This window comes from Choloepus didactylus, chromosome 1 (genome assembly GCF_015220235.1).
Source record: "Choloepus didactylus isolate mChoDid1 chromosome 1, mChoDid1.pri, whole genome shotgun sequence".
In the NCBI taxonomy this organism is placed as follows: domain Eukaryota; kingdom Metazoa; phylum Chordata; class Mammalia; order Pilosa; family Megalonychidae; genus Choloepus; species Choloepus didactylus.
In genome coordinates, this window is record NC_051307.1 from 47,449,368 (window position 1) to 47,465,100 (window position 15,733).

Genomic DNA, 15,733 nt, shown 5'->3' on the forward strand with positions numbered 1-15,733 from the left:
TACCTTGACTACTATTTTTCCACTTGCATTTTTATCAGCATTATGTTTTTGAGATTTGTTTAACTGGAGGATGTACCTCTAATTCATTATTGTCACTGCTGTACCATATTGCATTGTATGAATAAAACACAATTGATACATTTGATCTGTTTTAATTTTCTGAAATTATATAAAATGAAGAAATAAATACTGTAAATGACTCCCTGTACACATGTGCTATTATCACTGTTCAATATATAGAGAAGAGAATTACTTGGTAGAAATAAGCAACATATCTAGATACTGTTACACTTTCAAAGTGGTTGAACCTATTTACATTCACACAAGTAATGTGATTTCCTAATTCTACACATCCTCACCACAGGCAATTTTATAAACTTTTTAATTGTTACCAGTTAATGGTTACAAAACTGTATATTATTGTTCTTCAACTTCCATTTCCCTGATTAATACTGAGGTTGAATGTCTTTTCATATGTTTAAGCATTCAGGATTCTTTTTTCATCAATTTGCTCATAAACTTTGCTTATTATTAATGTTATTTTCTTTTTGTTCTTTTAATTTATAGGAGTTTTTTTTTAATGGATTTATATCCATATTCCATTATATCATTATATGCTTTCCAAACATTTCTACCTTATATTTATTTATTTTGTTTGCTATACAAATAGTGTCTTTAAAAAACAAAAAAAAAAAGACTGCAAGGACTTAGTTTATTGGTAGACTCATCAGCCAAGGGCAGTGCTGGCACGTGTCCAATGGGCCACAATTAGGGATGCATTTGACACCATATCTATCTGGGAGGAGGCGCTTTTCGGCCACCGTATCTTCGGAATGCGTCAGCATTAAACGTGGTAAAGCCCCACTTCTTGGAGATAAGGATTTTCCGGTGGCCAGGGAACCCGAACTTGGTCTGTGCAGTATCTTGACCACATTCTCCATATTCTGAAGCTTGGTGCGGATGGACAGAATGACTTGGCCCATGGGGACCTGGCCACCATACCCTGGGGCATTCCAAAGGCACCTTGCACATCTATCTGGAGCCTTTTGGCTCTGGCACAGGACCTCTTGTTGATACCAGTGACATGGAAGGGAGGGAGCCTCATTTGAGTGTGAAACCATCTTTGCTACAACTTTTCACTACGTAGCTGGTGGCACAAATATGGGCAGCCTCCAGGGCTTCCTCAGACAGTTGCTCATATTCATCCAACACCAGGTGGCCAAAGAGTGGGAACTCGTCCACTTTTGCATTTTTCCGACCCAGGTGGAAAATGCAGATCTTGGAGTCAGGGACAACACGGCAGAAGCAAAATTTGGAATAGGGCTTGTTCTTACAAAACCGGTGACAGCGGGCGGGGCAGCAGCCCTTGTCAACACCAGGATCTTTGGTGGTGCGTGGAAAGGAAAGATGGCAAATAGTGTATTTACTGAATACAATATTTAATGTAAGGTAAAATCATCAGTGTTTTCCTTTATGGTTTGATATTTTTGCATTTTGTTGGAAAAGTCTCTTATCTAAACTCATAAATATTTTCTCCTAAGCTTTCTTCCAAAACTTTTACAGTTATACTTCTCACGTATAATTATCTGTAATTTATTTTTGTATATAGATGAATTAATTAGTTTTTTCCAGGTTAATAGACAATTTTGTAAGCACAATGACTAATATTTTAACAAACTTTTTTCACACTATTGTGTAATGCTATCTCTGAAATGTGCTTGATTTCATATATACGATTTTATATATTTTTTTCATCAACTTGTGATTGATACAATATGTATCAATTTGGGTCCAATCAGTAAAAAAATAACCTGTATGGCAATTTGAATAGGGAAAGTTTAATATAAAGAATTATTACCTATAAGAAAGGATTGGAGAAATTAGAGGATGGCAAGCAAAGTTTAAAGAGAACTTGAAAGAATACAGGAAGAGCAGATAAATGGAGCAACCACTACCCCATAGGTCCAGAATCAGCTTTATGGAACTGTGACCTGTCCACTCACACAGGGACCCATACTCAGAAGTGTTCCAAGTGTTCCACCTTTGGTTAAATGTTTTTCTGTAGCCATCTTGAAATTGTTAGTAATGTTTTAATGAGGGACCCCACATTTTAATTTTGCATTGTACCCCACATTATGTAGCCATGCCTTACGTAGAGAGCCCAAGTAACAGGTCACCCCAGATTTAGTTGATATTCACTCATTATTTGCTAATACTTTGCATGTATGCATCTATATATGTATTTGCATTTTCTTTCCCATAAATAGATAGATGTAGACATTGTCAAGGTTTCCATCTATATCATGGTTTGACTATTCTTCTATTCTGCACCTTTTTAAGGTACTTTGGATAATATTGGCACCAAAAAAGAGTAAAATGCTAGTGCTAGAAAATAAGAATTTTCTATTTAAGAGACAAGAGACACAAATATATGGTCGAATACTTAAGAAAACAGTTCACTATTTTTAACCTTAAATGCAAAAAGTTTAATATCAATTGCTTTTTAAAATATTTTACCTTCCTGTGCTCACCGTAAGAGTCTGATACCCTAGTGGAAATGAGGATATTTAAAGCCTGCAACTTGATTTTTTTAAAATATCATAACCAACTAAAAATTTCAAGGCTCCTGTGGAAAACTGGATGATTCTAGGTTTGGGAATGGAAAGATACAAGTTGTATTTGGGATATCTTGTGTCAAAAAGGAAAGAGAGGACAATTTGAAAATTAAAATGAGTGATTTAAATTGATTGCAAACATCGAATACATAAAATCCATGAGTCCACTGTGACATGTAAAGTAAGTGGTTACAATTTTATCTTTACATGGAATATTATAACAATTTTTTACTGGGAAAATTGGAATTAGAGGGCTTTAGGAGAATTTTTTCTCATCCCTGTTCATGAAGAAAGAATTTAAAGAAGAATCTCTAAAAATGAATGAAGAACCTGGGCTAGAGTTAACTGCAAATTCATTTCTCATTTTTCATTGGCGTGTATTCCAGCCTATTATACATCCAAAGGATGCTAAAAATATTAGATATAATAGGATGGAATATAGGATATTCCAATATTGCCACATTATCATTCAATAGATTACTTGTAAATTGTATGCCAAACAGATTCAATAATTCTGGGAAAACTCACTTTTGTGTCCTTTGATGTGATTCAGTATGAAGTATACAGCATAATTTAATATTATCACAAAAATATTTTGCCTGAATCACATAAAGTCTTTAGAAATAAATTTCAGTCTACAGGAAATCCAGAGGATAGAACATTTTACAAGAGAGAATGTCTGGTTTTGCAGAAGAATCAATGTTGTAATAAAAAGAGATGTGGAGGGAATAGTGGTTCTAGATAAAAAGGAATTAAAAAGATACTATCTGAGGAACTTGGGAGGCCTGATTGAGTATTTGATTAACAAAACAGATTAAAAAAACCCATTTTGAGAACAATTTAGGGAATTTAAATGTGGGTAAGATATTGAATATTTGGGAACTTGTTATTCCTTTGGTTTCATATAATTATTCTGTTTACATAGGAGAAATTCCTTGTGCTTAGAATAGGCATGCTAAAGTGTTTAGGAATAAAGGGTTTTTATCTGCAATTTTCTCAAATACTTCAACAAATACATGTGTGTGTATATACATACATTAACAGATGTAAATGTTAATATATGTCTCTGCAGGTAGATATGTATATGTATTACATCTATATACACATGCTTATAAATGTGATAAAATTAACAATTATTGAAACTAGATAATTTTATATGGTGGTATGTATTTTTTATTTCAAGTGCTTGACTATTTCAAATTTAAAAGTTGGAGTAATAACATAATTTGGGCTAAAATCATATTCTGATTTCACGGGGAAGCCTACCTTTTTAGCATTAGAGATTAGATTTCTTTATGTGCTGGGAATTTGGTTTTGCAGTCACTTTTTGAGTGAGTGTGAGATAGTTTTTCATTTTTGTTTGTTCTTTTAGCTATAATCTTCTAATCTATCTCCCTGCATTTTTCATAGTTTTGCAGTTTTGTGTTGGCCTGAGCGTCAGTCTCAAGCTAGGCTCTTGCTCCTGCTTTGCAGTGATATTTGTGCTAGAAATTCATCCATGCACCCAGTGGGAGAACTGGCTCAGCTTCCACTTGCAAAGCTGCTTATTTGTCTTCCACCATGCAGAGGCTCACAACTTCCTATAAAGCCATAACATCAGGCCTAGCATGAGCAGCCTTTATTTTTCAAACTGCTTTTATAAGTACAGGAGCCTCATATCAGCTGCTGGCTTTAAACTCTGGAACAGGCTACTTTTCCTCTCACATTAAATTCTCTCAATCTTATAATCTGCGTATTCTTTTCTATATTTCCACTGTCTTTATTAAAATGTAGAGCCCAACAGACCTATATCTTTTTCCCTTATTCACAGTTTTGAATTTTGTTCTTTTTTGGTAATGAAAATGTTTACCTTGTTTTGAGATTGTACTTTTTCTTATGCATTTATATATTTATCGGTCATTACTGTGTGTACTTTTATTGAGTAGTCAATGAAAAATTCCATAGTTGTCACATGGAAAGTTATTAATCATGAAGACTCTTACTTTCCAATTCAGACCTTACCGAATCATAATTTTCATTTTAACAAATTTCTCAAATTACATTCAAATACACATTAATTTTTGAGAAGTACCAGTTTAGAGCAGAAGGACATGGTACAATAGGTCTAATTATGTTCCCCTAACCAAAAATCTATGACCGTATCATATAAAAGCCAAATGTGAGTATATTTTATATTTTCAGAATGTTTGGAAAAAGATTTCATTCTGTAATATTTTCACTTAATTTTCATTGATTGTTAGAGTTCTTCAGTTTCAAATAGATGATTCTAAAACTTGGAATACATTTATATATTTTCTTGTTGTGTACTTTTCAGTATTACAGAGAACATTTTTTTAAAACACTTGATATTGTTGCTTTGTGTTTAATTAATTTTCTTACTAGATATTCTTCTTTTCCTAGCATTATTTTTTTTTCTTTTTTCACTTTAAATTAGGCCATTTTTGTTATTTTTGTGTGATACTGACTTGAAAATTCTAATGAAATTTAAATTCGTATTTATTTTTTTAAATATACTTTAATTTGTTAAATAAAGTAATTTAGACAGGAAGGTCAATTCTTAATAGATAACTTTTGCAATCCCAAATGTTTGAAACCACATGAAGCTTTGAAATCATGCTACAATTTCTATGTTTCTTTCTTTTATTTTAATTTAAGTTACATTCATACAAATATTCTGGAGAAAGGCAAAAATCAAATGAAAGCTGGCATGAGGATAATATCTCAATTTGTCTCAAAAATAAAACATATTTAGCACTAATGGGAGAATATGAACCTATTTTTAGAGTTTCTGCAATCATTTAACAAGGAAAATAAATGATAAGCATTGTCCTATGAAGTTTTCTAAAGAAAAAATAATTTTCTTTAGTGATTAAACTAAGTCTGTCAAATTATGATATCAATGTAACTCAATCTGCTTTAAAAATTCATATCCCATTCCTCCCACACTTCTCTAATTTTAAGCAGGTGATTTTCCAACCTTGTAAAATAGCAGATCATTTGAGGCAGAGCTAATATGAATATATACACAATTCATATGACTTTAACATATAAGTAAAAGTGATTTATTCATATAGAATTTACAGTTTCAGAGAATAATTTCACTTCATAGTTGGGAAGGAGAGGAAGTTTGTCAAATAAGAACAAACTAAATTCTGAAATACACAGCATTTCCCTCTCTTATTCCATCCTCCATAAGTGCCCTAATACAGCCACAGGCAGAATTCAGTTCCTAGCTCAGGGGTCAAAGACAAATGCAGTGACTGTCTTTCCAAAGCTGCTGTTGCTCAAATTAGTCTGCCTCCTGGGGAACCCAAGTGCCTTTTCCAGGAGATGATCATGAATTCTAAATTTTTAGGCATAAGTTTGAGCTAACCAGATAAGGAAAAAACATCTTCTTATATTATTAATTTGTTAGGATTTTTTGAATCACACTTTTGATTTTCTAAAAATACTGCTTTCTGTTATTTACTGAAGCTTTTTAAAGATATTTGACCATCTTTTATGTTTTATAGATATAATGTATTTGTGGTTCATGTTTAATATTTAACCAGCCTCACCATATTTAAAAATTCTGTAATTAAGGCAATAAAGTATTTATAAACCAAGTAGAGTGAAATACTGTGTGTGATGTGTTAGATAAGAGCACCAGGATTTCATAGAACTGTGACAAGTTAATTTACATTTTGCTTTAAATTTCCCATCAGGCAAAGTATTTCAAAGTGTGAAAATAGGAAAAGGAATACATGGGGGCCTATTGTGTACATTTTTCTCAGGGGTATATATGTGAGTGTATGTCTTTGTCTGTTTGCATGATGAGAGGAGTGTAAGTGAATGTATTTTCAGGCTAGCCTTACCTTGGTTCATAATACGAGTTTTGTTATCGAGTGCCTAGTAAATTCAAAGTTCCAAGCACCTGCAGAGTGAGTTGCTGTATTGTGTGTTGTGAGAACACAAGCTCAGGTACAGCAAAGACTTTCAGTAAATCACCACTCTATTACTCATACAACACAAAGCATCCAAACAAGCAGGGAAAAAGATCCATTGTGGTTGGTCTCCTGGGGAGGATAACTGCTAGGGTCAGGGTGTGTGGATGGCAGCTCCCTGGTTGCTGCTTCACATTGGAGGGAAGAGACATCTGTCCTGCCCCAGGGCTGGGTGTTTACCCACCCCAGGGACAGGGAGGCCTACCACTGAGAGTTCTAACCCTGGTAAGTAGCTGGGGCTACTTGTTCCCAGTTTCTGGGTTTAAGGTATGGTCAGGCCACTCCGTTAGATTTAATATTTCCACTGGCTGCAGAGTGAAAACATATTGAAACAGTTACACACATAGAAAATAGGGGTGTAGGCAAGGGGTGGAAGATGGCTGCCAGGTGTGTCCATGTCTTCCCCAGTAATACTCACTCAAGATAATTTAGGCAAATGCATATGTGTGTGGACTGGGCTGGTGCCGAATCAATTCATCAGAACATAGCAACAAACTGAATTTGAAATCATCTTGTGTACTGATCTCAGGAGGACTAAAGAGAAAATTGCACACTCGAGATGTCAGAGGTAGGTGTGTTTGGAGCATGATAATAGTGTTGTTTGATTAATAAGATTCAACTATTCTTTGGTCCCTTCTTCTTTTCAATTCTCCACCCTTTGAAATATTGCTCTTCTATCTCATAGATCTTATCTATTTTAAAGAATTTCTAAAATCAGTGATTCTGTCACTTTAAAATTCAATTTAATTATAGACCATGACCTAGTTTATGCTCTCAATCTAATGCATTTATTATTTGGTAATTGCATGTTTCTCTCATTTTTTCCTAATTTTGTTCTCTGAAAAGTGAGACTTAAGCTGAGTTGAGAATAGGGATTTTATACTATGCCCCCCCAGGGACTTCTAGCAAACCTATTAAGTAGCATCAGTACCTCAAATATGCAGTACTGTATTGGTCCAGTTATCTCTAACTGAACTAAATGAATGGAGAATTTCCTTGCAAGTTTTGATTTTAGGTATATCCATCAATAAAGCACTATAGACAGACACATTTTCAAAGTAAGGAATTGTATGGCAGGCTCAGTGATTATTTCCTTCCTGAAATTAGAAACTTAAAACTCTTCTTCTCTTGTTGAACAAAATAAAAATGACAGATAGTATCTACACTGGATTTCTCTTAAGAAAGGTTATGGAGGTTTAAGGACAAACTTGGGGACACTTAAGCCATTTTCTATGTCTTACTAAAAAGAGCTTTGCCCACTGTGTTGTCATTAGTGAGAAGGAATTAAAGAGAGAAAAAGATGAACTGCTCTGACTGATGGAGAGAAAGCTCATTGAGAATGACATCTTAGTAATGACGACAAAGTATCCATTATTGCATTGGAAAGTTTTCCAAAGACTCAAGATTTACCTTTGTGAGATTTAAGTTATCATAAAGGGAAAAGGAGAGAACTAAAAACTGTTTTCATCAAAGTTAAGATACCACCAGGAAAAAAAGGACACATTTTATATTTCCTAAGTTGAAAAAATAACAATGATATAGACATAAACATAAAAATAGAGAGATATAGACATAGCTAGAGACATAGACATAGATAATCATATAGATATAGGTAGATATAAATATAGATATCCCTATTGCTTATTTAAGGGAATTTGGTTATATAATACAAAGGCCAATCATATAAGGAGTAACTATAGTCCTTCAGGTTACAAAACCAAATAAAAACTTGCATCACAAAGCAAGGGTTTTAGAGTATGGCCTCCATTCCACACTGTGGCACCTTTGGTTCTGCTCCCCTCTTGTCCTCAGATGTAACATTTACCTTCTCAGCAGGAAAGCAGGGAGTCCACTGAGGAAATAGATTTACTTAAAAGAAAATGTATACTGCTATTGAGGATTCACGTGACAACTTGGTCAGTTACGGTGTTCTGTTGTATGGTCAAGCAAGCACTGGCCTGAATGTTAATGTGATGATATTTCATGGATGTAAATCATCAGTATGATGATTGCATATATGGCTGATTATATCTATAAACAACTGAGGAAACTGCCTTAAACAATCACAGAAGCCTCCGCCCTCAGTTGAAGGTCTAAAAAGAAGTGACAATTTCAGCAGACGAAAGGGAGACTTTCCCTCTCTAATTCAGTCAGCCAGTTTCTCCATGTGAATTCATAAAAAAAAAAAGAAAAAAACTTCATCAAATTTCCCAACTTTTGGCCTTCCATGTGGAATTTGGACTTGCTCATTCCCCACACACATAGTCTCCTGTCAGTTCTGTTTCCCTAGAAAACTCTAATAATATTTACATATTTGGTGGTTGGATGGCTGAATTATAATGTAAATTGAATTCCAAACCTTGTTTGTGTGTTGGCTGAGTTCATCAGGACATATCTTTCACATTTATCTGGCAAAGATTCAGAATAATCTAGGGTTTCAATATTTTCACCATTATTATTATTATCAGCCTATATGTCCCTATTCCTATTTTCAGGACCCAATTCCTTTCCAATCAGTGCCCTCATTTTAACAGCAGACACCCTGAAAGGTTTGGAATTCAATTTACATTGTAACTCAACCATCACACAAGGAAACTCTGGGTCTGTTTTCAGAAAACTGAAGTCTGCTGCTACATGAAATAAGATTTTCTTTCAAGGCAATTTTCATGCCATTCATGCAGCACTTAAGTTGGAAATTTGAAGCCTTGAGCTTACCCCTTTCTTTTAACTCTGTATCTAGCATCTTTAGGAACAATCAACCAACATCATTACACTTTTTAACTCCACAAAACTCTGGAAAAGTGTCAAAAACACTCACCCAGAGTCTTGCATCTTATAAGCATTTGAGTAACCATTTTCAGGGGTGATATTCTTCATATCTCTGTTGCCAACTCATACTATGGACTATCAGTACCATTCTGACTTCATCTAATTAGACTATAGAGCCACTTTCAAAAAAGCCCAGAATAATTTCAGAAATCTCATCCTGAAGATTCTGTTTCTCAATAACCACTTCTTGTACCAAAATCTGTTTCTATCTAGGAAAACAACTGACAGAGATAGATGATTTAGATATAGATATAGATGATGATATATGGATAGATATACAGATATAGATATGTAAATATATTATATAAATGCTAAGATTTTTTTACAGGAATTAATTCCCATGACTCTGTGGATGGGGAGGTCCAAATTCCACAGGGCAGGCCTCAAGCTGCCCACCTAAGGGTTTGTGAAGCCCTTAGAACAACATTTGATACATAATAAGAAGTACACATTTATTAAAGAAGTAAATATTTTAATATCAAGTTTTATATGCAAATTGGAAAATAAGATATAAATTAAAATTGATAGAAATATATTCACATACAACACTAATGAATTATATTACTGAGAACATTTTGTTTTATATTTAAAGTATAATAAACTTGTCTTTGTCAATAATGAACAGATAATAGCATTTACACAGTTCAGAGAATCCTGTAGATCTTTGTGCTTTTAACTGTTTGAACAAAATTATTTTATACTAAAATGCATGCTGTAAGAAGGGAATTTAATTTTTATCTTATTATTTGTTATCTGTTACAAGGTATTTGTACATTCTTTACATTGTAAAGTTAATCTGTAACCTAGATATCTTAAAAGTCAGATTTTTGTGCTTTTATGGTACTTAAGAGTAAGTAATACAATAAATACACAATGAAACTTCTCTGCTTTAACTGTCATTTGTAATATTTATAGATGAGAATGGAATTAATACAGTTCATTATTTTCTCAAAATTTACACATTAGCTAAAAGTCATTATAATACTCCAATTACTTTCCCTCTTTATCTTGTTTGGATTTAGACAATTTCTAAATTATATATTTTTTGTATAATTAGAGTCTCTGCATACATTTTTATCATACTAATCTTGCATACAATTTTGAAAAATTATCTAGGCTTTAATGATCTGTGAACTCTCCTATTCCAACATTTCTATCTTATAGGTTTCTCATTATTATTTATAATTCACTTTCATTAAGTGTGGGGAGCCGCTTTCCGGGTTAGGGCCTGTTGGACACGCCGCGACCTGCTCTAGAGTAGCCCCCGCCCATCGAGTGAGCCAAGATGGCGCCCGTACCCTACTTCCGCATATGACACATGAGACCGCGGTTGCTGCTAGCCTATTATACACGCTTACATAGTGCCAGCATATTGGTTGTAACCATAGTATATAAGAAATTGCCCGGGCTAGCCTCGGGGAGACAGCCCACAGGGAGCCGTGCCTAACGGCCGCATAGAGGTTGTTCTCCCACGGAGTGTAGGGCCTCGTGTGGAATATGTAACAGAGAAAGTTTTCTTCCTGGCTCCAGTAAAAGGCTTGCATTCACTGCCGCTGTGTGCCTCAAGTGTCAGTTTGTCTGTGTCTCTCCCTCTTTCCCTCTGTTCTCCTTGCCGGCCGAGGACAGGACGCGTGGGACCGAGCGAGAAGGCGCCGGACAATTAAGAATCAAAACACTTTCATTTTGTATCCCCAAATCAAAAGCACAAATGTGTAAAATATAGAAAGAATAAATGTTAGTGAAATTTTCATCTATCTGAACACTTTAAGATATCCATAAAAATGACATTATTTTCCATAACAATAATAATAAACTGTGGCTAATAGTAAAACTTTCTGGGAATATTATTAAATAAAGAGCAAGAATGTTTATATCACATTTTTAACCTCCTTATTAGGGAGTCCCTTTTGAAATCTTAAGTATAATAAATGTTACACAGCTAAATATGCAGATTTAATGCATAAAAGTTAATGAAGATATATTTCCAAACATTGAAGGTATACATATTTGCTTCAGTCAATTATAAGGAAATAATATACATTGGAATAAAATAATGTTTAGAATATGCTCATGTTAATGACTTTTTATAAAAATCATTGCTACAATTTTTCCTTCCTCTTCCCTGTTCATCTTCTTTCTTTTTAAATTATCCTTGCTAACTGGCAGTGATGGGGCTTTATAAATATATAACTTAACTACACCATTTACTATTAGAGTTACACTAAGCATCAATTTGTGGTTAGAAATCTCCTTGGTTTATCAAATTGCATTAGTTGTAACTATGCCATCCTTGCTGCCTGGAAAACTTGGGTGACACATCCTCTTTCTCCTAGTCCAGACTTGCAATTTGCCATCATTTACCTTTTCCTTAGAATTACCAGGTTCTCTAGCCTTGGAGCTCCCAGAATGCAAATGTCTATTATATTGTCTTATATCTCTCTGCCACCCCTTACAAGATTGCAGGATCTTAATTGGGGATAGAAGCGTGCATTACTTATTTTAATACTCCAAGAAGCTATCACAACTCCTGTCACACAGCAAGCCCTTGATAATTTTAGAAAAATGAATAAGCTAAACAGAACAATTCAATATCAATAGCATCTTTCAAGCTGATGTAAGTACTTTTAATGGATGTAGAGATAGCCTATGTATTTGAACAACAGTATCTAAATTAATTTTTAATACATTGCCTACATTTTAGTAGTCAACCATATCAGATATGGTTTGGATAAGAAATGTTCTTTTGTGATACTACTGTTTCTCACATTTAGGCATAAAGGAAATTTACATAGAACTTGGCTTAAAGATGAGGATAACTCCCAAGAGAAGCCAAAATACAGTTTGAAATATTCCATTTTAGAAGACAATATACAAACAACAAAAGCACCAGTAATGTGCAATATTCTTAAACATTTACCCAACTTCATATCTTTGAGTTTAAAAAAAAAAATGTAAAATCACCACAGTATACAGTGCCAATGACATTCTTCAAAGAAATAATCAGAAAAATGTAAATTATAAAATAACAGTTTTCATTTCCTTCATAAGTTGTCTGCACATGGCTACTTCCATAACGTATATTTTACATGGGGGCTAAAATGATAGCACAATTTGAAAGATGAAATTCAAAGTTATTGAAAATATGAAGATTTATTTGTTTCCAGAGGGTTTTTGTTATGTAATTTATAAATCTTAATAAGTGAATAGATAATTTAACTGGATTCATCAACCTTATTATGAGTAAGCATGATCTAAAAAGAAAGGAAGCTATATTGTTTGGAAGATTGCTGACTCCAGCATTTACTGGATGTACTACCTTAGATAATGTGTTAAATCTATCTCATCTTATCTCTCCTTATCTGTAAAATGAAAATACTATTACATCATCATTAAGAAAAGTAAATGAGGTAGGATAAACCTAGCACAAAAATATGCCACATAGTCATACTAAAGTAGATTTCAAGTAAAAAAATCATAATTAAAATCAACTTTGTGTTCTAAACTTATTTTAATTCAATTTCTACTATTTACCACTTGCAACAATGCTAATTTTTAAATGTAATTTTATTGAGATATATTTTCACACCATACAATCCATCCGAAGTATATAATCAGTGGTTCACAATATCATCAAATAGTTGTACATTTATCACCATGATCAATTTTAGAATGTTTGCATTACTCCAGAGAAAGAAATAAAAGGAAAAAAGAAAAGCACAAACATCCCTTCCTCCTTATCCTTCCCTTTATTGACCCCTAATATTGCACTCTACACGATTTTAAGATTTATGATAAAAATAGGTTAATTAAGACGGTAGTATTTTCAGATATAGATATATAGATCACTGGAACAGAATAAAGCATCTGGAAGTGGAGCCATAAAAACACAGGCAACCGATTTTTTTTTTTTTTTTTCTATATAGCTGTACAATAGCAGGGCTACTGGATTACAGCTCAGCGATTTCTGGTGTTTCCTTCTAGCTATTCTAATACCCTAGAAACTAAAAGAAATATATATAAAATGGGTCAGTAGTCAAAATTGTTTGATAAATCCTAATTTCTCAGTTACACCTCCTTCCTCTCATCTAATCATTCTCTCAATCTTTAGGGATATCTGGGCAATGACCATTTTAACTTCTTCATGCACGGAAAGGGGTGTTGACCTTATGGGGTAGAAGAATGAAACTGGTTGATGTTCTTGAAGAGACTGGTGCCTCTGGGTTTCAGGTTTTATCTGGCATAGAAACTACATGGAAGTTTAAAGATCCTGAAAAAATAAGCTTAAGTAAACTTTTATATAATCTTAGATACAGCCCAGGTTATTCTTTAGGGTTTTCAGGAATACTGTTGCTTGGGGATAGGCATACTGTGGCAATTCACAGTATCTGACTGAAGCTTGTGTAAGAGTAACCTCCAGAATGACCTCTCAACTATTTGAAATCTCTTATCCACTGAAACTTTATTTTGTTGCATTTCTTTTCCCCCCTTTCATCAAGAAGTCCTTCTCAATCTCATGATGCCAGGGCCAGGCTTATTCCTGAGAGTCAGGTACCATGTGGCCAGGGAAATTTACACCCCTGTGAGTCATGTCCCATGTAGTGGGCAGGACAGTAAGTTTACCTGTTGAGTGGGCTTAGAGAGGGACAGACCACATCTGAGTAACAAAAGATATTCCCTTTGAGTGACTCTTAGGCACAATTATAAGTAGGCTTAGCTTCTCTTTTGCAGTAACAGGCTTCAGAAGGGCAAGCCCCAGGATCAAAGTCTTGGCCTACTGCAATTGTGGTCTCCAATGCTTGTGCGAATATGAGGAATTCCCCAGGTGAGGAAATTTAATACATCAACATTTTTCTCCAATCCTGCAAGGGGATTTTGCAAATACTTTTAAATCTCTGCTCAAATTACTCTGGATATATCAGGATTTCATACTGACATGTACAAACCAACCAAATCTTAGCCCTGTTCAAAGGTTTCAGGTAATTACGGTGTTTGAATAAACTGACAATACATTTTAAGTTATATAGTGTGCTACAGGAAATATAGATTTTGCCCCAAATAAACATCTCTTTCTTTGGTCTCAAACAGAAGTTGAGGTTTTAGACCACAATCAATATCATCCTTTACCCTTTAGTCTGGTTTACCTTAGTTCTAATTAAGTCTGTTTCATTCATATCTCTAATTGAAGTTATCTCTTTTTCAGCTTCTTTAACATTTGCTCTATGGGGTAATACTGACATTTACAGCTGCCGACCTCAGGTTCTGAGTCTCAAGTGTCACACAGATACCCGAAGATCCAAGGACAGACCAGGTTATATACAAACAGCTCAGCATCTCAGAATTTAGAGATAAGCATTACAATTCATGAATAGATGTATCTGGTGTAAGAGCTTACAGTCTAGGAAACTTTACCATAAACCTTCCCCTAACAATGTATGCTCTCAGATTCAATTCTCAGAGTTTGCATATTATAGTTAGTCCATACTAGTGATGTGTTACAATGTTTGTCTTTTTGATTCTGGCTTATTTCACTCAATATACTGTCTTCAAGGTCCATTCACCTAGGTGCATAACTCACAATTTCATTTGTTCTTCCCAATGCCCATTATTCCACTGTATGTATACCCCATATTTCCCCCTTCTGTTTATCAGTTGCTGTACCCTTAGGCCACATCCATCCATTATGAATCATGAATATGGTTACCATAAACACCAGTGTGCAATGTCTGCTCATGTCCCTTTTCTTTACTCTTCCAAGTATATACCAAATAACAAGGTTGAAGAACAATATGAAAACCCTGTAGTTAGCATCCTGTGGAACCACCACACTGCCCTCCTGCTGGGTTACCCATTCTACTTCCCTGTCAACTGGGAACAGGTACATCCCTCTCTCCACATTTTCTCTAGTATTTTTATCCCTCCATTTTTTTTTGAAGTACAATTTTGCCAGATATAGAATTCTTGGTTTGAAGTTTTTCTCTTTCAGTATCTTAAATATTTCATACCACTGCCTTCTCACAACCATGGTTTCTACTGAGAAATCCACAAATAGTCTTGGCAAGGTTCCTTTGTATATGATGGATCACTTTTCTCTTTCTGTTTCCAGGATTCTCTCTTTGCCTTTTACATTTGATAATCTGATCATTAGGTGTCTTGGAGTAGGTCTACTCAGATCTATTCTCTTTGAGGTACACTGAGTATCTTGGATCTGTAGTTAAGTCTTTCATAAGAGGTAGGATATTTTCAGTGATTATTTCCTCCATTATTCTTTCTGCTTCTTTCCCCTTTTTTTCTTCTGGGACACCCAAA

The 15,733-nt window shown here is 34.3% G+C and overlaps 1 pseudogene; it reads right to left on the reverse strand.

The window, feature by feature from the left end:
- Nucleotides 1-707: 707 nt before the first annotated feature.
- The window catches only part of LOC119508559, a 166,497-nt pseudogene continuing 151,471 nt past the window's right edge, over nt 708-15,733 (reverse strand).